Here is a 23,182-nt window from a genome sequence, read left to right as displayed (position 1 = left end):
CTCTAAGCCAAAACTCATTTTTGTTAAACTTAGCATACAACTGCTTATCTTTCAAAGTTTGCAAAATAGTTCTTCAGTGATCAGCATGTTCAGACTCACCACGAGAATAAATTCAGATATCATCAATAAACACTACAACAAATTTATCCTTACAAGGTCAGAAAATTCGGTTCATTAAATCCATGAAAATCGCAAGAGCATTTGTTAGGCCAAAAGGTATTACCAAAAATTCATAGTGACCATACCTCGTCCGAAATACGATTTTCGGCAAGTCCGAGTCCTTAACTCTCAACTGATAATAACCAGACCTCAAATCTATCTTGGAAAATATTGTGGCTCCCTTCAATTGGTCAAATCAATCATCTATCCTCGGTAAAGGGTCCTTATTCTTTATCGTCACCATGTTGAGTTGTCGATGGTCAATGTATAGTCTCATTAAACCATCTTTTTTCTTCACAAATAAAACTAATGCACTCCATGGTGAAAAACTACGTCTTGTGAAACCTTTATCCGTTAATTCTTGCAATTGGGTTTTCAACTCCTTTAACTCAGTTGGATCCATCCTATACGGAGCAATAGAAATGGGTGCCGTACCCAAAACTAGATCAATACCAAATTCAACTTCCCTAGATGGAGGCAATCCAGGAAACTCCTCCGAAAACACGTCCGGATACTCACAAACTACTGGCACTGACTCGATCTTTAACTCTGACTCTTTTGTATTCAACACAAAAGCAAAATAAGCTTCATAACCCTTCCTTACACACTTCTAAGCGCCCATAGAAGAAATCACTACAGGCAAGCTATTTAACTTATCTAATTCAACCCAGAGAATATCACCATTTTCACATTTCAGTTCAATAAATTTTCTCCCGCAGTTTACTACTACATCATGAGCAGTTAACCAAACCATACCAATAATTACGTCAAATTCATCAAACGGAAAAAGCATAAAGTTAGCTGAAAAACAGTGACCTCTAGTCATCAAAGGACAATTCTTACATACATTATCAACTAACACGCATTTGCCTAACGGGTTTGACACTTTTATCACAAATTCCGTGGATTCAACAAGCATGCTCATAGTAGACACCAATTTCATACAAATATAGGAATGGGTAGATCCCGGATCAGTCAAAGCAATAGTAGTAGCATTATAGATAGAAAATGTACCCATAATCACATTTGAGGATGAAGCCTTTTCGCAAGCACGAATGGTGTACGTCCTTCCAAGAGATCTGCTCTCGGGTCTCACAGTAGACTCTTTAGGGGCATTCTTACTGCTCACTCCACTACCCAGATTTTTCTGCGGTCTACCTCAACTAGTAGTGTTACCCGATCTTGCACTTTGGTATCTCTCCTCTTCTGCCATCTCGGGGCACTCTCTAATAAAGTGATCTGGGGAACCACTCTTGAAATAGGTCCTATCGCTCCCTCGACACTCACTGGAGTGATGTCTACCACATTAGGGACATTCCGGTCTACTTGGTTGAGCATTACCAACACTAGCAATCGAGGTGGTCTAGGCTTTAGTAACCGAATACTGTTTACCTCTATTTCTATTTAAAAACTCAACAGAAGTATTGGAACGAGGATGAAAATCCCTCGACTTCTTCGATGTGGACTGAAATGACTTGCCCATAGATCTTTTCTTTGAATCCCTAGCCTCAGACTCGGCTTTTCTCTTCTCTTTGGCCAGTTCATCGGCCTTACAAGCTCTTTCAACGAGTATAACAAACTCCTTCAGCTCAAGCAAACCAACAAACCTCTTACACATAATGTCTTCAGTTGACACATATTCCCGAGCGTATTAGCTGAGATTCACAAACTCACGCTTGTATTCAGTTACGGTCATTCTACCTTGCTTTAACTCAAAAAACTCTTTTCTTTTCTGATCCATAAATCTCTAACTGATATACTTTTTCTGAAACTCCTCTTAGAAAAATTCCCATGTTACCATCTCTCTCGATATAATCGAGACAAGTGTCTTCCACCAGTGGTAAGTTGAATCTTTAAGCAGTCGTACAACACATTTCATGCATTCTTTTGGTGTGCATGATAATTCCTTAAAAACCTAGATAGTGTTTTCAAGCCAAAACTCTGCTTGTTCCGGATCATCATCGATGTTAGCTCAAAATTATTCGGCTCCTTGCTTTTGAATTTTATCCACTGGGGGTCTATTTGATCTCATAAAATCCATACCTTGCAGTGCTACAAGAATAGGCTGAGGGATAGGCAGGGGTGTAGGGGGTTGAGTGTTCAGGTTCGTCCAAACGAACTCCGTGTAGTAGGCATCCATCATATAGAGAAAGACTTCTCGAGCCCCTTCTCCTCCTCCCTGACTAATTGTGGGAGGTCTACTCTCTTGCGGCACTGTCCCTTCAGTAGGAGTAGGCGCGTTACTTTCTACGTCGTCGACTTTAGCTCGATTGAGATCCATTACTATATAAAAACACAATTTAAAAAGGTCAGGAGTCATCACACTATCACAATGTATTTATGGCATGTAAAGCTAGACTCGTACACAGGCTACGTTAGTCGAGAATTGACTAAGCCATAGCTCTGATACCACTAAATGTAACACCCTTTACCCGTACTTTACGTCGAAATAGGGTACGAGGCATTTTTATACTTGAACACAATCAAACACCCAAAAATCGGACCATAAAATTTCATTCCAATTAAGGTCATTCAAACATATACTTAACATCCCTTATACGAGCCTACAAGGCCCAAAACATACATCGGGAAAGATGTAGGACTAAACTGGGAATTTTCGGAGCTTTTACAACACTTAAAAAATTTTCATGTTTCGGAGAGTCACACGCCCGTGTGGGTAGGCCGTGTGGACACACACGACCTTTTGGCTTGGGACACTCCCGTGTCTTTAGCTCTTGTAACTCTCTGACTATGATGTCATCAGCCAAATAAGGTCACACGGCCAGGGCACACGCCCGTGTCCTTAGGTCGTGTGGCAAATTAAATTCCAAATTCAGGCGCAGACTTCACACAGATTGGGCACACGCCCGTGTTTCGAGGTCGTGTCTCTCACACGGTCGAGACACACAGTCGTGTCTCTGATCGTGTGTTTACTACTGGGCATTCTATTTTGCATTAATTAGGGTGCAGAGGACACACAGCTGGACCACACGCCCATGAGGTAGACCTTGTGTCACACATGGCCTAGACACACGCTTGTGTGACTACCCGTGTGGACAACTTTAAAGCTATTTCCCAAGCCAAATGCCACCCTTATTTGTTCAAAAACATATATACAAACAAGCAATATTCCTTAGACTTGCATGCTTGCATTTTCATACCATCTTATACACAATCACATGACATTCCTCAACATTCAACCATCAATAACCATAGGCCATATCATAATGGAATTGGCACATACATACATAGATGAATAGATTTACAACCCAATATTCATTATAAGCCATATCTCATGGCCATACACAAAATGAATCAACTATCATTATAAGCCAACACATTTGGCTAGACCAATATGACATATAACAAAAAGACCAAGTCCCTATACATGCTATACTCAGAATGATGAGATTAACTATACCCAAATAATCCAATTGATAGTGTGAACATGCCTCCGATGTACTTTGATCCTCGAGCTAGCTTGGCGATACTATAAGAAAATGGAAAAGACAGGGGGTAAGCATAAATCTTAGTAAGCTTGCATGTAATTGATAAGTAATAAGAATATTCATTTCCATACACATAGATAACATAACTTGACTCATCTCATTCTCAATATCATAATTTCTTTATTCTCCTCTTACCAAAGTTTTATCATTTCGTAATCTCAATACGACGAGCTTTGCGTACATACCTGTACTCTTTCAACATGATCATACATCGTCATTTCTCTGACACATCCTCGAATTGCCCATTGAACCATTTGGAATACTAACGGATACCCAAGAAACCCCGTTCATATAATAAGCTGCCAATGCCATATCCCAGATATGGTCTTACATGATAACACATATCAATACTGATGCCATACCCAGATATGGTCTTATACGGGATCTTATTAACCCGAATGTCGTTGTAACATCCTGAAATAGGGCCTAGTCAGAATGGTGATTTCGGGACCACAAATCTGACATCAAAATATTTACTTTATGATTATTATGAGGCCTAGAATATGAGTATATGCATGTGTTAACGTTTCATGAAGAAATTCTTTGAGTAAGGTGTTCAATTGGAAATTTGGGACTAAATTGAATAAATTGTAAAACTTGAATTTTAGAAGCAATTTTTATGAAATTGATTTGGGTTATGAATTAGAAGGTCTTGGAGAGAAATTTTCCCAAATTCTAAGTTTTTGGATAAAAATGGGCTTGCATGGATGGAATTTTAAAGAAAGGGCTTAAGGGCATTTTGGTCATTTGGTATTTTAATGAAATAAAATTGGAAAAATGAACCAAAATCAGCCCATTCTCTTCCTTGTCCAGCCAAAGCTTCAAGGGTTTCCATAGCTAGGGGTTTCAAGCTTTCCAAGCTCAATAGTAAGTGCTTCTAAGCCCCGATTTTCATGCTCTTTGTATTTTTGAAATCCTTGTAGCTTGCTCTCTCCATTGCTACCCATATTTCATGCTAGGGTTCATGTTTAAAAATCTACCCATGCATGATTTGCTTGTATTTTGATGGATTATGGAGGAATATGAAAGATGAATGTGTATTAAACATCTTTTCCTAGTTGATTTTCATGAAAAACCCTTGTAGGGACTATTTTGCAAAAGATGTAAATGTGTGGTAGAAATGAGAAAATAATGGAAAATTTGAGCTACCATAAGAAGGAAAAGTGTTTGTCTAGGCTTGGGTAAGGTGGAAAGTGCATGTGTTTCATTATACGAGCCTAGGGACTAAATTGTAAAAATGTGAAAGGTTAGGGGCAAAATAGTCATTTGGACTGGGGGTAGATATCAAACTCGAAATGTATAATGTAGTGTATTAATGAGTTAAATTTTGTTGTTATAGACCCCGAGGAACAAATTTCGGAGGTCGATCGAGGTAAATGCAAGGTTTCGGAATAACTGAAACACAACTTTGAAAAGAATACCAGGTAAGTTTGGATAACTTAAAGTAAAGCCCTAATAGGCATAATTGAATGATTTATGAATGCATGATGATTGCATCTATTATTAGCATGAAATATCATAGAAATTTATATTTGATGGTAACATGTGAAAAATGTCTCGGATGACGTTCACAAAGGGAATTTGGTGGATAAACCCTCATTGATATGTGTAAAGAGATCCTACATGTGTTGCAGTAAGGATTTAGCCCAGACGGGTAATCCGTGATCTCAAGTATGAAAAGGATCTAACCCGGACAGGTGTTCCTTGAATGATTAAGCATCCCGAAGAAAATGTGTGCAATATGGATTTAACCTGGACGGGTAATCCGATTAGGGTCTGAATTTAGCCTGGACTGGTAATTCAGATCTGAGCTCATTAAGGGTGTTTGTCGTTATAAGGATTTAGCCTGGACTGGTAATCCCGACATCACCTTATGAGTTCATGATATGGGGGATTTAGCCTGGACTGGTAATCCTGCCATGAGATGTGAGGTTCGCGGGACTGCATATATGTGAAATGATCATTCATAAGAATTGACAGATAATGGGTATTCCATCGAGATTTCCTAGAAACTCAACGGGATTAATATGATGTATGTCAATAAGATGATGAATGATGAGCTTATCTACATAAATTACATGATGCTTTGTTACGTAACTAACTCATTCATTGAGTGCATGTGATAGGGAATCGTTTCATAATTGATGATTTCATAATTTAAATATGGATGTATGCTAATTACTTGGTAAGTTTACTTTCTAGTTTTTCGAGCTTACTAAGCATGTAAATGCTTACCCCTCCCTTTTTCCCTGTCTCATAAAGCTCGAGGACTCGAAAGGATTGGAAGACGATTGGAGAGTCAACACATTATCAACTAGACAAGCCTTGGTATAAAGACTTTGTTTGTTTTATTTAATGACATGTGTAGTATTTTTGAGTATTTTGTTATGTGTCATTTGATTTGCCAAATGAAGGCATGTACGAATATGTTTATCTCGTTGTATATGGCCATGAAAATTGGCTTAATTGAAGTAGGCTATGACCAACGAATTTATGCATGGTTTTATTTACAAGTGATGTGTCATTACCAGTTGGCAATGAGTTACATGAACAAGCCAATTTCGGATGAATTAAAGTGACATGGGAACCCATAAACACTAAGTGGGAAATAACCTATCATGTATGAAATCAATGATATGAGGTTTTCATACATCTAGTTTAATTAAGATTATTTACAAGTGTATAATTGTGTTTTACTTTGAATTTGGTAACCACTAAGCATAAGTACTAAAAGGGGTGATTAAATGTAACAGCCCAAAATTGGGTCTAGTCGGAGCAGTGGTTTCGGGACCACAAACCCGATGAGAAAAATTTTATTTTTATTATATTTTTATAGTCTATAAATTTATGGAAATATTTCGTAAAAATTTCGTTTCAAAATTTTGACGTTTGGGCACTCAATTTAGTTAAAAGGACTAAATTGTAAAAAGTGCAAAGGTTGAGTTCTTTATATATGAGGTGCCTAATTGTTATGAGCTTTAAATTGAAAGTCCTTATGTGATAATTAGTCCTTTAATAAGTTAGTGGATGGATATTTGTTTAGTATTTTTGAAATTTGGTTGAAATAAAAAGGGTAATTTTGTAAATTAATTAAAATGACCTAATAAGACAAAAATGATAAAAGCTATCATTTTTTAAAAATGATAAAAGCTATCATTTTTTTTCATTCTTTCTTCTTAAACCGTGGGAAAGAACCAAAAATGGCAGCCATGGATGAGCTCCATTCGGCTAAGCTTCTATGGCTTAAATAGGTACGGTTTTTGTCCTGTTTTTAATGATTTTCGTATTTTTGAGATCCCCGAAGCTTAAATTTTCTATTTCTACCAATTGATTAAAGAGAAATTAGATTTTAAAAATTTACCCATTCATGATATGGTTGTGTTTTGATGATTTATAATAGATAATGAATGTTTGATGTGTTAAATACGAGTTTTATTCGATGAATTTTGGTAAAAATGTCAAAAAGGGGTTAAATTGTAAAAGTTATAAATTGGTCATAAGTGTGTGAATTAGTGAAAATTTGGAGTTTTCATAGAAGAGAAAATGTTCAGCATGTCTTAAGCCTTATAGAAATTGAACAAAAATTATTTTACGAGCCTAGGGGTAAAAGCATAATTTTTGAAAAGTTAGGGGGCATAATTGTAAATTTTCCAAAATTTGATATATGAATTGAATTGGTTAGTGTGTTGATAAAATGTGTTATATAAGTGTTATTTGACATGTTAGATCAAGAAAACATGAAATTTTGGATTAAGATCGGGGAAGAACAAAGTTATGTGCTAAGTTAGGAAAGTTATCCGTTTCAGCATTTGAGGTAAGTTGGTATGATAATAATACTGCAATAATGTTGTAATTTATATTTAAAAGTTAAATTTAGTAAATTAATTGAATTATGTTAAATTAAATGTTTATGGTACCAAGTTTATGAATTGATTTAAAAATATGTCTATGGTACATGAAGTGCATTGAATTATCATGCATAAATGTGATTTCTATGATTATGGATATTATGAGCAATTGTAAGTTCATATGATTTTTAATAATGCAATGTGTAATTTAATGTTATTTCCTTGATATTAAATGAGATGTAAGTTTATATCTAAGTAATACATCGATTTTACTTGTATTATGATATTTTATAATAATATTGGAAATATGTTTGTTGATAATTACTTGATTGGTGAAATTGTTGGAAAAGATAGAGAAATCTCGGTTGAACCTTCGGAAAGATTGGATGATACAGATGGTATGTAGCTAGGTCACATGTATGGTGCTGAGTGCACATCATGTGTACAAGAGAGCTACGAGACATTATGATGTAGCTAGGTCGCATGGGTGATACTATGTGTACACCATGTAGACAAGAGAGCTACGGGATATATGTAGCTAGGTCGCATGCGTGGTTCAAGTTGAAGGACACCATGTAGACAAGAGAGGCTAGGTCACATGAGTGGTACTAAGTGTTCACCATGTGTACAAGACAGCCGAACTATATGATGGGTGGAGCTATGTGCTGAAACCACCAAGCATCGAGGATTGATCCGAAGTGTTCAACGGCAGGCTTACTATCTACTGCTTTATGAGTTTTGTGATGAATAAGTGCAGGAACTTGGTTATGTGAATGATGTGTTCTTTAAGTGACCGGGATGTGGTAAGGTTATAAACAAGTAAGTTATACATGATGATGATTTTATGGTGACCTTGTAATCATGGGCCTATACTTGTGATGTATGAAATGTGGTAAAAATGATTTGTGATATGTATGTTAAAATGAGGCTAATACAAAGAAAGTGTGAAAGAGTAAATTAGCAATAAAACTGTTTTGGATAGTAGCATTGATGTGACTTTGAAAAATCACAAAAAATAGTAGAAATTTAATTAGAGGCTGAATGAGATATGACATTAAATTTTAATGAGTCTATTTTCATATAAAAGAAACAGAGCAAGCAAAGGAATTCTATATTTTGAGATATTTATATTTTTGTGAGACTGGTTCAGAATGATTACGTGATCCCCTGTTCTGACTTGGTAAAATCATCATAAACTGTAAAAAAACAATTATGGGGCATGGTTTATATGATTAGAAACCTTAATGAGTCTATTTTTTATTGGAATAATCAAAAACATTATTTGAATTCTGTACAATGAGATAACTGAGTTTTTATATAGAGATGTCAGAATTGTCAGACAGTGAAATAGATGAAACTTTAAGAAAAATCTGGTATTGATTGGAAAAACAAAAAATTCTGAAAATTTTATGGTAGAAATTTATACGAGTCTGGTTTCAATGAAAATTCACGAAACTTAATTTTGAGTTCTGTAGCTTAAGAAATAATTAAATTAGTGACTATGATTCAGGAAAATAGCCTTAGCTGATCTTGTGTAAAAAGATGAAATCATGTGATTAATGATTCTATTTTCTTGAGCATATTTATTGAGGAATGGGATAATATTGTTAATTAATTGCTTATTATTATTAATAGACCAACTTACTAAGCTTTTAAGCTTACACTATTTTCCCATTTCTCTTAGTGTTGTTAGGTTAGCTCAGGGTTGGAGATCGTCGGAAGTATCATCACACTATTAGTTTATCAAATTAGAATAATGGTAATTCTTATTTATTGTCAAATAAGTGGCATGTATAGATAATTAGTTATTGATATTAAGTAATATTATGATTTAGCCAAATGTATAGGCTCATTTTGCTTCATTGTATATAATCATAAGATTTGGCTCATAATGGTTAAAGTTATGTAAACCTATTTTATGTATGCATAGATAAATGTCTTAGTGTGGCTAAGTTAAGAACACAAAAAGGGCTTGGAAAATAGCCTAATGTGATACACATGGGCTTGAGACACGACCGTGTGTCTCAGCCGTGTGAAGAACACGGCCATCACACAGTTGTGTGGTCTAGCTGTGTGAGCAAGTCAGTAGCTAGCTAATTTTTACACAGGGTTCAAACATGGGCGTGTGAAGACCACACGGTCTACTCACACGGTCGCGTCACATGCCACACGGGCGTGTGACCCTGTTTTGGTGAAAAATTTTCTAAGTGTCTGAAAGATTTCGGTTTGTTCCCGAACCAATTTCAATGATTGTTTTGGGCCTCGTAGGACCTTTTAAGGGACAAATTATATATGTTTGAAAAATTTTAAAATTTGATGAAATTTTATGTCTCAGTTTTAAATGATTACAAGTACTCAAGTCTGGTAATACATCGTACCCTGTTCCGACTTCAGATACGGGTAAGGGGTGTTACACTAAAGGCTTGGAAAATAGCCTATTAGAGTCCACAGGGTTAGACACACGGGCATGTATCTAGGCCGTGTGTGACACACGGTTCCCTCCCATGGGCGTGCGCTATGGTCGTGTGTCCCCTGCACTTAAAATTTTAGTTCAAAGTTGTACACGGGTAGGCCACACGAGCATGCACCATGGCAATGTTAAAAAGACAGTGTCGTCCACGGGCAGGCGGAACGGGCGTGTGCCATGGCCGTGTTGATAAGTCAGTGTTGCCCATGACTGAAGGGCATGGGTGTGCCCCAGGTCACACGGCCGTGTGAGTCCACACGGCTCACCTACACGGGCGTGTGACACTTTATGATAAGGAAAATTTTCCTAAGGAGCCCAAGGTTTATCGAACGTACCCAAATTTGTCCCACACTGCCTCTAGGTATGTTATAGGCCTCGAAGGCCTATATAAGGGACGAGTTGTTCATGGATGAAAAGCTTAAAATTTGAGTAAAACTTGGTGACCCAATTTGGTATGTTTCAAAATGTAAAGTCCTGGTAATGCCTCGAACCCTATCCCAGCGTCGGGTACGGGTGAGGGGTGTTACAATCGTGATATTTGTATCTTAAGTATTCCTAAGGTTCAACTGGCTTTCATCACCTCAATTCTTTATCGGACAATATCAATAATACTCACAAAGACAAATATAAAATTCATGCAACATTAAAGGTTAAATACATAATAGGTTGCTACACCAATGACATACAAACTTACCACGGTACAAAATATGGGCAACTAATTCAATTTAGTCCAAGCTCTTGCTTTTCCCCGGTGTAGGCCTAGACTTCATTTTTGTTGATTTATAATAGAAAATTTCACTTGTTTAATTATCACATTATTCAAAACAGCCCATAAATCATATTTTGGAAAAATTATAATTTTGTCCCTAAACTTTTACATAATTACAATTTAGCCCCTAGGCTCGTAAAAAGAAAAGCGGCCAATTTTTTTGTTACCCAAGTATAGTTGATTCATAATCCCTGTTATAACAACCCGCATTTTTCATCAAATCACATTTTTAACACCTCTTTTTTATATGTTTTACAAACAAGCCCTTTTAGGTGTTTTCATGAAAAATCGCTTAGAAAAATATGTTCATCTAACACCAAACTTCCATATTCCTCCATTAATCATCAAAATACATGCATGACGCACATGTGTAAATTTTTGCACATAATCCCTAGCTTAAAATAATGGTAGAAATAGTTATATTATGCTTCAAGGATCTTAAAAACATCAAAAATATATATATCAAAAATTATCACCAAAATGACTTACATGTGGTGGGTTTTTTGCGCTGAAATTTTCAAGCTTCCATGGGGATTTTCTCCTTAAAATTTCAGTGGAAAAAGATGGAGAAGAAGATGAACATTTGATTTTTATTTTATTAGTTTTTGCTTTTGTCATCAAATACCAAACCATACTCAATTTTTGACTTTTTGACTTTTCATTTATTACACTTCATGTACAGCCATACACATATAATGGACTAGTTACTCATTAAGGACCTCAACTTTTAAGTTCTATAGCTATTTAACACCTTTAGCTAATGGAACACAACTTTCACATTTTATGTGATTTGGTCCTTTTTCACAAATTAAGCATTCAAACGGTAAAATTTCTTAACAAAAATTTTTACACAATCATTTTATCATGTTTTAAACCTCAAAATAATATTAAAATAATTTTTATGACCTTAGATCTGTGGTCCCAAAACCACTATTCCTACTAGGCTTGAAATCGGGATGTTATAAGGATGGTACGATGCAAATGTGTATTGATTATAAAAAGTTGAACAAGTTGACAATTAAGAATAAGTATCTCTTACCTCAAATTGATGACTTGTTCAATCAGTTTCAAGGTGCAACGGTGTTTTCAAAGATTGATCTTAGATCTGAGTATTATCAGTTCAAGGTGAAGGAATCTGACTATTGAAGACTACTTTTACGACTCGGTATGGGCACTATGAGATTTTGATGATGTCGTTTGGATTAACTAATACCCCTGTTACTTTCACATATTTGATAAGCTAAGTATTCCATTCGTACTTAGATCAATTTGTGGTTGTCTTTGTAGATGATATTTTAGTGTATTCTCATTCTGAGGAGGATCACGATGCGCACTTGAGAGTGGTTTTGTAGATTCTTCAAGATAAATAGTTATACGTGAAGTTAAGTGTGAATTTTGGCTTAAGGAAGTGGCATTCTTAGGTCATGTTATTTCGACAGAAGTGATTCGTGTGTATCTAAAGAAGATTGAGGGGATCTTGGAGTGGAAGCCAACTAGGCGTGTTATCAAAGTTAGGAGTTTCTTGGGTTTGACTGGCTATTACTGTAGATTCATTGAAAGGTTTTCACTTATTGCTGCACCCTTAACGAAACTAACACAGAAATATGTGGTGTTTGAATGGATTGATGCTAGGCAGAAGAGTTTTGAACATCTTAAGGCAATTTTGACTAAGGCACCTATGTTCATTCAACCAGAGCCTAGAAAAGATTTTGTGGTTTATAGTGATGCTTCATATACAGGTCTTGGTTGTGTGTTGATGTAAGAGGGAAAAGTTGTGGCTTATGCTTCGAGACAATTGAAGACACATGAGCATGAGCATAATTATCCTACTCATGATTTGGAGTTAGTTGTTGTGGTATATGCGTTTAAGATTTCGTACCATTACTTATATAGCGAGAAATGTGTGATTTATACAGATTATAAGAGCATTAAGTATCTCCTCACTCAAAATGAGTTGAATTTAAGGCAAAGGCTTTGGGTAGAGTTGTTAAAGGATTATGATTGTGTGATAGAGTATCATTTTGGCAAGCTAAATGTTGTTCCGAGTGCTTTGAGTAGGAAGTCAATGTCAGAATTCAAAGCTATGTTTGCACACTTGATTTTAGTTAGTGATGGTGGTTTATTGGCTGAACTTCAAGTGAGGCTAACTTTTTTGCAAAAGATTAAGGTGAAGCATTTTCTAGATAGAGAGTTGTTAAAGAGAATTCGACAAGTGGGACAAGGTGTTAAAGGAGACTTTGATGTATATAGTGATGGTAACTTGAATTTTTGAGGTAGGTTGTGTGTGCCGCATGATGTGCTTTTGAGGCAAATGATTCTTACTGAGGCGCATAGTAGACCTTACGTAATGCATCCTGGTAGAGGTAAGATTTATCATGATCTTTGAGAGATTTATTGGTGGCCTAGTTTAAAGCGTGATGTTACGAATTTTGTGACTCGGTGTTTGGTTTGTCAAAAGGTTGAGGTACAGCATCAATTTTTTCAAGTTTGTTGCAACCGATTGCAATTCCTGAATGGAAGTGGGAAAGGATCGCTATGGACTTTATTTCGGGTTTTCCTTTGACTCCATCGAAGAAGGATTCAGTATGGGCAATAGTTGATCGATTCTCAGAGAGTGCGCATTTCTTAGCGGTGCATACTAACTATTCTTTGCAAAAGTTGGCAGAGTTGTATATTGCTAAGATTGTTCGTCTTCATGGAGTTCTAGAGTTCCAATTTCTATTAATTCTGATATAGATCCGTGTTTTACTTCGAGGTTTTGGAAGATTTTCCAAGAGGCTTTGGGGTCGAAGCTTAGTTTTAGTACCACTTATCATCCTCAAACTGATGGTCAATCGGAGAGGGTAATTCATGTTTTGGAGAATATGTTGTGAAGCTATGTGATTGAGTTTAGTGGTACTTAGGAGCGATATTTTTTATTGGCACAGTTCGCTTACAACAACAACTTTCAAGTGAGTATTCGTATGGCACCGTTTGAAGTGTTGTATGGTAGGAAGTGTAGAACTCCTTTATGTTGCACAAAATTAGATGAGAAACAAGTTGTTGGATCGGATTTAGATTGTGAAACTAAAGAGAAGATAAAGTTGATTTGTGATTATCTAAAAACAACATTTGATATGCAGAAATCTTAAGCATATTTGAAACATTGAGATATTGAGTTTCAAGTTGGTGATAAGGTGTTCTTGAAGGTTTCAACGTGGAAGAAAGTTTTGAGATTTGGAAGGAAAAGTAAACTAAGTCCAAGATATATTAGACCTTATGAAGTTATTAAGAGAATTGACTTAGTAGCTTATCGTCTCAAGTTGTTGCTGGAACTTGAGAGAATTCATGATATTTTCCATGTGTCAATGTTGTAGAAGTATCGTTCATATTTGCCGCATATTGTGACAGTAGAGGAGATCGAGGTTCTAACTGATCTAACTTATTAGGAAGAGCCGATTAAAATCTTACCTTGTGAAGAGAAAGTTTTGCAAAATACAAAGGTTTCGTTGCTTAAAGTTTTGCAACGCAATCACAAGACATAAAAGGCTACTTGAGAAGCTGAAGATACGATGAGACAACACTATTCATATTTATTTAGCTTAAGTAATTTCAAGGACGAAATTCTTTTTAAAGGGGGAGAATTGGAGCACCCCAAAATAGGGCCTAAGAGTTTTAGGGGTAATTTAAGAATTTTAGCCTTAGAGTATTCAAAATTTTGTGACATGGTATATCAGTAATGTTTTCGATTATGGTTTTTAGAAAATCAAATCAATTTTTGAAAAAGTTTTCTAGAAACCTATAGTTTTAGAAAAAAGCACTGATTTGTAACAGGGTTAAAATTGTGAGCATTTATGTTGTATTTTTACCAACCTTTAAAATTGAACCTAAAAACCCCCCGCTATAGCTTGTTTTCATGTTATTTTCTCTTCTTTGCTTGCTTGTGTCATCCCTTTGCTCTTCTAATCTCCCACCTTCTATGTTCTTTGTTAAATCTTCATTCTTTTGGTTTCCATCATAACCCAAGTCTTTAATCTTCATAATACTTCAAGAAAACACCCCAAAAATCCATTAATTTCTTCATCTTCTCCATTTGTTGGTTTCTTGGATTTACATCAAAAACTTGTTTATTTTTCCATCAAAGGTAACTATTCACATTCTTATTAGTTTTTAATGTTAATTGGCCTCTGAAATTGAGTTTTGAGTTATTAAATTGCATGTTTTAAACAAAAGCAAAAAATAGAGTCATTAATGGTGAATTTTGAATTTTCGAGTAAAAATGTGATTTCAAAGTGTTAATTAGTAGGTTTTGACATGATTAAGAGATTTCTAAAAGTAGCCATAAACATGTTGAAAAAGTTGATACCATGAGCTGAGTAAATTAACATAGTTTAGGGGTTGAGAATTAGTCATAGGTGAATTATAAGATTAATAGAATTGATTTTAGGTGAAAAGATTGAGTATAGACCAAGATATTCAAATTTAAAGTTTTCTATGATAAAGGCTTCGGTTTGGCTAATTTTTTAATTTATTATTGTGTGAATTATTGTGTTGAAGCTTCGATACGTAATATGTGTGTACAATAATGGATATTTTGGCCTTGTGATTCTTGAGACCATTGGATATAATTGGCATGCCATAGGATTGTGAGTACTCACTTATATGTTATATGATTTGGGCATTGAGGCCCAGTGACATGTTTGGAGAGATAAGGGAACTTTTCTGGTTTGTGGCTTCGTAACTTTTCTTTTGGGGATTTTTGCATGCATGGATTATTCAAGCACAATAATCGGGTAATGCATGATATCAGGCTTAAGTAAAATTTGATATTGTTCCCTAGTTTCCACTACATTACAAAGGAACTGTTTTTGAAAAACAAATCAATAAGGCAACAAATTTTCCAAAATGACTTGAAAAATGGTTTTTCTGCTCAATTAGTTTAACTTCGAGTTTTTTTTCTTTAAAGAAGAGTGACAAGCAAATGATTTTTCTGAAACAACACTGTCAACAATAAAATGAATCCTAAGCATACATGACCTAATGAATGAATGCTTTTAAGCTAACTCAAATTACAACTACGGTTTTCTCTAAAATGAGTTGATTTAAAGTCTTAAAAAGTAACTAAGTTAGCTTAGCTATTTCAGTGGATAATCTAGCCATAATGTCTAGGCTAGGTTTAAGAGGTTACATTTGTGACAATGGGAGGAATTTGGGAAGATTTTTTGGGATTTCGGTCGACGGCTAAGAGGAAAAAGAATGGGTGGTTAGGGTTTAAGCTAGTTACTTGAAGGGTTGTGAAAATTATGATGGTAGAGAGGGGTTTTATATAGTGGTGAATTAGGGCAAATTTGTAGAAAAACTTTAGCTCCTTAAGGTGACTTGGGCAGCAAGTATGGATGGAGGTAAAAAGTGGTGGCAAAAATTAGGTTTTAGGGAACCCTTATGGAAGGTAACAATAGGTAAATTTCTCCTCTTTGTTGTTCAAGCCTTAAGCCCAAACTGTATTTATAAACTAGACTATTAAAAAAAATTTGTTTAGTACTTTGGCAAATTTGACCCCCTTTATTATACATAAACAAACTAAATTAAAATTAAAATTAAAATTAAAGGCATAGATAAAATTGGAAAATAAAAATAAAACTAAAAATAAAAAATAAAAAATTCAAATAATTAGAAATTTTCTTCTCAAAATAATTCTAGGAAAGGTTGTGGGTGTCATAATGGTCCCACTTAAGTTTCAATCTCCTGAAACAGAATTAATTAAATGTACTAATTTAAGAAAAAAATTTCTAAGCATGTAATTTTTTCAAATGAGAGAAAAAAACTAAAAATAAATTAACGATGGAGAGAGTGAAGAGGACTCCCTCAATTTTATTAATGATTGTCACTAACAAAGGCAATGTCTAACAACCATTTATCATACCAACCGTACCCATCTAGAAATAAGAAGTAATGTTTCCTGACAATTATATTCAATATTTGCTCAAAAAATAGCAATAGGAAATGATAGTTCTGCTTTGCTTTGCTCAACTTTCTGTCATTCGTATAACTCTGCCTACCCATGATGATCCTTAACGAAATCAACCCATTTTTTGTTATACCTTCTTTCTCTGGTATAAGTCCTACCCACTGAATTTCATAGATTAGATCCATGATCCTTGCTTTTAACCATTGAAACTCGAATTTCCCAAAATCAAATACTCGAGATTGATTCGAACTCTTCTGTCCCTTGACAGATCCCTTTTTAGTATTTACAATAGTCCACCCGATACTTTCTCATTCCTTTTCAAAATAGTTATGTCTAACTTGGGTGGCTCTTCTTTTGATGGGTTGGGTTGGGTTGCTTGTACTCATGTGATGATAGCTCTAATGATTCAAACTGAACTTTTGAACTGAGTCCTTCCAAGTTAGCATCCAAACATATATCATCCTCATCTTGATGTGAAGAGTCATATGAAATACCTTCTGATGGGTCTTCTGTAGAAACAATAAAACAATCTTTAACCTTATCAGGAGATCTTAGGTCCTTGAGTGCATTAAAGGTTACTTGTTCATATTGAACTTGCATGGTGAGTTCACCTTTCTGTACATTAATTCTCGTTCTGTCGGTTTCTAGGAAAGGTCTTCCTAGGATGATTGGTACCCCTTTATCTGCTTCAAAATCTAAGATAATAAAGTCAGTAGAAAATATGAATTCATCAATATGAACCAAGACATCCTCGATCACTCCTTCAAGGTATGCTAAAGATCAATCTACCAATTAGAGTGTAATTGTAGTTGGTTTGGCCTTACCAATATCTAATCATTTAAACACAGGTGTAGGCATTAAATTGATACTAGATCCCAAATTGCACAAAGCCTTACCGTAATTACAATATTGCACTTATGATGAAACTTCCTGGATCCTTCAACTTAGAAGGCAACTTGTTCTAAAAAAATAGGCTATATTCTGTAGTCAGGGCTACAGTTTCAAATTACCTAAATATTTTCTTCCAAGATAGAAATTCCTTCATAGCTTTCGTATAGTTCGACATTTTCTCCAAAGCTTCTACCAAGGGCATGTTGATATGTATTTGTTTTAACACCTCTAACATTATCTTAAATTGAATATCTTACTTATGTTTCCGGAGTCTTTGAGGATATGGAGGTTGTGGAACTTTGGATTTGACAACTCCTCTAAGGTAATATATCTGCATCTAATGAAGAGCTTAGCTTATCAGAATTCACTAGTTTAGATTTTACCTTTTCAGAATTTGCAGAATTTGTCTTCTCTGGTGCAAGAATTTCACCTGTTGGTTGATTTTCCTCTTTTAGGCGAGGTTCATCTTCAACCTTAACCTCCTTGGGTTCAAAAGTCCTTCTGCTTTTTAAATTGATCGCGTTGCAATTCTCCTTTCTTGGTTTTCTTAGGTTCTCCAAGCAAAGCTCCTTGTGGTCTATTTTGAAGCTCATTTTCTAGCCGCCCTATCTGGTTCTCTAAATTTCTCAAAGTTGCATTATTCTTCTCCATATATGCTCTTAATAAGTTCTCAAGATTAGAAGACTTGGCTGATGAAAGATTTCTTATGTTGCTTGATACAGCACCTTGGGGTCTATTTCTAAACTCATCAGCTAATTGCCCCACTTGATTTTCTAGATTTTCTAATGTTGTTGCTTGTCGTTGAATCAAGACATCATTTTTAGCAATGTATGCCTTCAAAAAATTCTCCAAATTATTTGAAGGTTCAACTTGCTGTGGGTTTTGAACTTGTTGATTGAAACCAAGAGGTTGACTTGATTTATGTAGCATGTAAATCTTCTTCGGTCCACCTTCTTGGTAGTAGGTTGGTGGCTGAGCTACAACATGATTGAAACCGTTAGTAGTAAACTGTTTCAACATTAAAGAGATAGGCGTTACTTGAGCTGAGAGTGAAGTAAGGGCATCTACTTCATGTACTCTGGCTACTCGTCTTCCTAAATTTCTTGATTTGTCGGCCACTGGTAATTATTACTAGTTATTCTCTCGGTGTGTAACACCCCAAACCCGAGACCGTCGCCGGAGTCGAACACGAGGTGTTAACAGACTTCAAACCACTTATTAGAAATTTCCCAGACAAGCTGCCAATCTGCGTACGAGTCGCATTAAAAATCATATCTTGAGTTCTGAAACTTGAAATCCAGTTTCGTAAATTTTTCCCAGAACTAGACTCATATATCTATATGGTAGAATTTTTGTAGAATTTTTTTCCAGGCCAATTGGTACAGTTTATTGGTTAAAGTCGTCCCTATTCCTGGGTTCGACTACTCTGACCCTTGTGCATTACAACTTAGATATCTCCCTTTACAGAGCTCCAATACTTATGCCGTTGGTTTCTAATGAAACTAGACTCAAAAGGGAATCTATACATATAAAGCATGACTTCTAATTGTCTCTGATTAATTTAGGGTGAATTTCTAAAGTCGGGACAGGGGATCCAGAAATCGCTCTGGCCCTGTTTCACAAGAGTTTAATTATCTCCTAACATATAGCTCATATGGTCGTTTCGTTTCTTCTATATGAAAATAGACTCATCGAGCTTAGATTACATAATTTATTCATTAATTAATTCCATTCCTACTATTTTTAGTGATTTTTCAACCTCACATCACTGCTGCTGCCAGCATCTGTTACTAAAGCAACTATGCCTATTTCGTGATTTCTCCTTGATCTAACTAGTAATTCATCATACATATCACAAATTATGATCATGACTAGCCATGCCAAAGGCTAATCATTGTCAAACATCTCCCTACTACACTATTGCCATATCATGGATTTTAACACCAAAAATAATCAACCATGACATATGGCATAAAAATCGAATTACCAAGACTTGCGACCTAACATTATAGAACCAAATTCAACCGAACATTTATGCCATTTTCGCATGGCTAAAAGTTTACATACCAAATTTCAACAAAACATATTAGCCTATACATGCCGAAATGTTCTCCTAGACCGACTAAAAAGAAGATACCAAAAGTTGCTAGCCGGTGTGATGACTTCGATGACAGTCCCGAGCACGCAAAAAGACGAGTCCAAGAAACCTAAAGTAGGTGACAAGCAAACACCGAGTGAGTATATAACTCAGTAAGTCATAAGCATTACATTGCCGTTTAGTAATAATATATCATAAGAGAAAATAAATAATGCGGGATTAAAGTCCTCCATCCATACCCAAACTGTGCTATAATTCCTTAGGCATTTCGGTTCGATCTCATACCAAGCCCTACTTTGACATTTCATACATTACACCATATGACATTGGATGCATTTATCTTCAAGTATAATCACCACATAGGTTCAAGACTTACCAAGCTCAATTCCAAATATAAATAAAATGTCTATTCCTCATGAGCTCAAGGTGTTTACTCGTACCGCTGTCCATGATTGACTCAATAAGGCCGCACACTTAGAGCATGTATATTTATTAGAGAATGTATAATAAGCCCGCACACTTAGTGCTATATAATCAAACTCGCACACTTAGTGCTATACAATTTGAACCCGCACACTTAGTGCCAATCTCATGATCATAAATGTTTACACCCGCACACTTAGTGCCGAAACCAACAACTCAATACATCTTACCTCTTTTCTTTTTCATTCAATACTTTCATCACCCCATGCATACATGTATATACATATATATTTATCATTCCATTCAGCATCATTACATAGACGTTATGACCATTTAAATTAATACAAAATATATGCTTAATGACTTACCTTGTGTTGGGTAAGACGGTTCCAACTCGGCTACTCGATGATCTTTTCTTTGCCTTTGCTTGATTCTCCTCCTTTAACTCCTTGAGCTTAATCAATAAATCAACTAGTTTAACCACCTTGCTAAATATTTATAATCCAATTACACATGCATATGTTTGTTAGTATATTCGGCAACCATCCTCACTAATTACCCATTTAGTCGATTATACACATAATCAAAGGTAACCTCACGAATGGGCATACTTATGTATATATATATACACTTCCGAATGGGTATCACAATTAGATTTAACACCACCTTCATACTCAATTAGATGGCCGAATGTATGTACAATGTCAACTATAACATCATTTAAACATCTAATTTCATCTCATGAACACTTGATCGAATTTTCCTAATCTAGCATATTTTCACATCTATTTGTAACATCATGTAAATCCACATATAACTACATTTCTTAAGTTCCACATCTTAATGCCCATTATAGCCATTCTCATAGTCTAAATCTAAAAATTGGCACATCCACCTTTCAACCATGTTAGCCGAATACTCATTCTCTTCTTAGTCCTAAATTCGGCACCTCCAACAAAGTGACTTAACAACTTCAACTTTCATGCTAACATAACAAGCAATTTAACACATACATATAACTAACATGTTAATAGCATCAAGGTATCAACTAAAATTTTTAAGCTTCTTAGTCAAAGCCTAACTCTCCGACAACCCCAAATCCAACCATGGGATAGATAGAATTTAGACTCATCACCCAAAGGTTGTGTAAACTTCCAAAAATATCATTGAACATACCTTGATCTAAAGGACCACCTTGGCCGAATCTTGCTTCCTCTTCTTCCTCTAGTTACGACAATTGCAAAAGAAAGAAAACATGAACACTCCTTCTTCCCTCCTTATTAAGCATTCAAACTCCCTCATTTTCATGCCACAACATCAAACACTCCTCCTAGCTACAAGCAATGGCCAAACTTCTTCAAAATTTTTCTCCCTTTCTTTTTCTTGGTTTTTCGGCTAGGAGATGGCAAGTATGAACACCCCTTTTTTTTTGTTCACTTTCCTATTATTATTCCCATCATTTGTTAACTAAAAAAACATATTAAATTAGAATGAGTGGAGCATCCTCACTCCTTGGCCGGCCACCATGTATTTTATGGGTAATTTGACATGCAAAGCCATGCTTCCTCTCCCTATTATTAATTACTCCTTATAATTCATCTATCATCTTTTCTAACTTCGTCAACTAGGTCCTTTTCGAATTAATTCACATTCCTAAAGCTAATATTAAGCATTTAATTTCTCATATATTCACTGTCACACAAAAATTTATGTAATTAAAACACAAAAATAAATTTTTGGCTCGGTAATGTGGTCTCGAAACCACATTCCGACCAGGGTCTAATTAGGGTTGTCACACGGTGATTTCGTAAGCCTCATTATAAGACTTCGACAGGAGAGTACCATTCGTAGAAGCATCTACCACTAATCTTGTGTATGCGTTGAAACCATTATAAAATGTGTCCAAATGGATACAATATGGAATCCCGTGATAGGGGCATCTACGTAGTAACCCCTTGAATCTTTCCCATGCCTTATATAAGGACTCATTATCCAATTGTTGAAAAGTGGTGATCTCATTTCACAACTTAGTATTTTTGCTTGGTGGGAAATACTTTTCTAGAAAGCATTCAACTAATTCTTACCAAGTATAAATTTAGTTACACCAGCTATCTTGAAGGAATAGCTCACCTCCATAAATAATTGAAGGTGAAGATTTGGATCTTCTATGGGCATTCCATTGAATTGGCCTATTTTTTGAAGCATTTGAAACATCACAGGCTTAATTCAAACTGCGTTGCCTTGAACTCCAATCTCCTAATTCCTTGATTTAGTTCATTAAGAAGTGGCATGGCATACTGTCTTATGTCGTCGGTCCCTATCATCAGAAATAAGGATTGGATTTCAAGCATTAGCGGCTCCATTCCCTTGAACATCATTTCTATTCTTAAGGCCCATTTTTGCATCTTGTCTCTGGGCTAATCTTTCTCTTCTTCTTTGTCTAAATGTCTGCTCAATTTCAGAGGCTACAACAAGTAAATCAATTATTCACTCTATGCTCATGACGACCGAAAAAGAAAATCTCAAAAACTAAAGAATAAAGAATAAAATAATAAGAATAAAGGGAAAGAGAAAAAAAAATTAAAGAATTAATTAGTAAAGTTAGAAATTAAATAAAAATAAAGGCAACAAACCCCAACAACAGCTCCAGAAACTTGTCACGGGATTTGTGCAAGTGTATACAATCGTTCGAGTAATGAGTAAGTAAAATGAGTTATCGTTTCCACAGGGACAGTATAAGCTTAACTTATTAATTGCAAAATTATAATTAGCAATTTGATGTAAAAACTCAATAATTTTGATGGTGATGACTAAACTAAGTAAAATTACTTAGATGCAAAGATTGATCCCAATGCAATTCTAACTTTAGCAATTTACCTAAATGTATGAATGAATAACTTTAGCAACAAAAACAAACAACATTAAATGGGCTAGGATAATTATATTAATCAATTCAATTTACTTTATCATGATCAAAAATGTTCGAAAATACTTCCATGGCAACTCGATCTTTTATGAGTTTGAAAACAAAATTAAGTCATTTTGGAGTCTTTTACTTAGTTAAATATACA

The 23,182-nt window shown here is 35.3% G+C and overlaps 1 non-coding gene across 1 annotated transcript; it reads left to right on the top strand.

The window, feature by feature from the left end:
* The first annotated feature begins 22,033 nt into the window (after positions 1 to 22,033).
* Positions 22,034 to 22,140, top strand: LOC121216913 (small nucleolar RNA R71). The gene has a single exon (XR_005913122.1). It is a non-coding gene; the product is annotated as a small nucleolar RNA R71 (small nucleolar RNA).
* Positions 22,141 to 23,182: the final 1,042 nt, after the last annotated feature.

Source organism: Gossypium hirsutum, chromosome A02 (genome assembly GCF_007990345.1).
Source record: "Gossypium hirsutum isolate 1008001.06 chromosome A02, Gossypium_hirsutum_v2.1, whole genome shotgun sequence".
NCBI lineage: Eukaryota > Viridiplantae > Streptophyta > Magnoliopsida > Malvales > Malvaceae > Gossypium > Gossypium hirsutum.
Note: the sequence above shows the minus strand (reverse complement) of the source record. Positions and strands in the feature narration are given on the sequence as shown.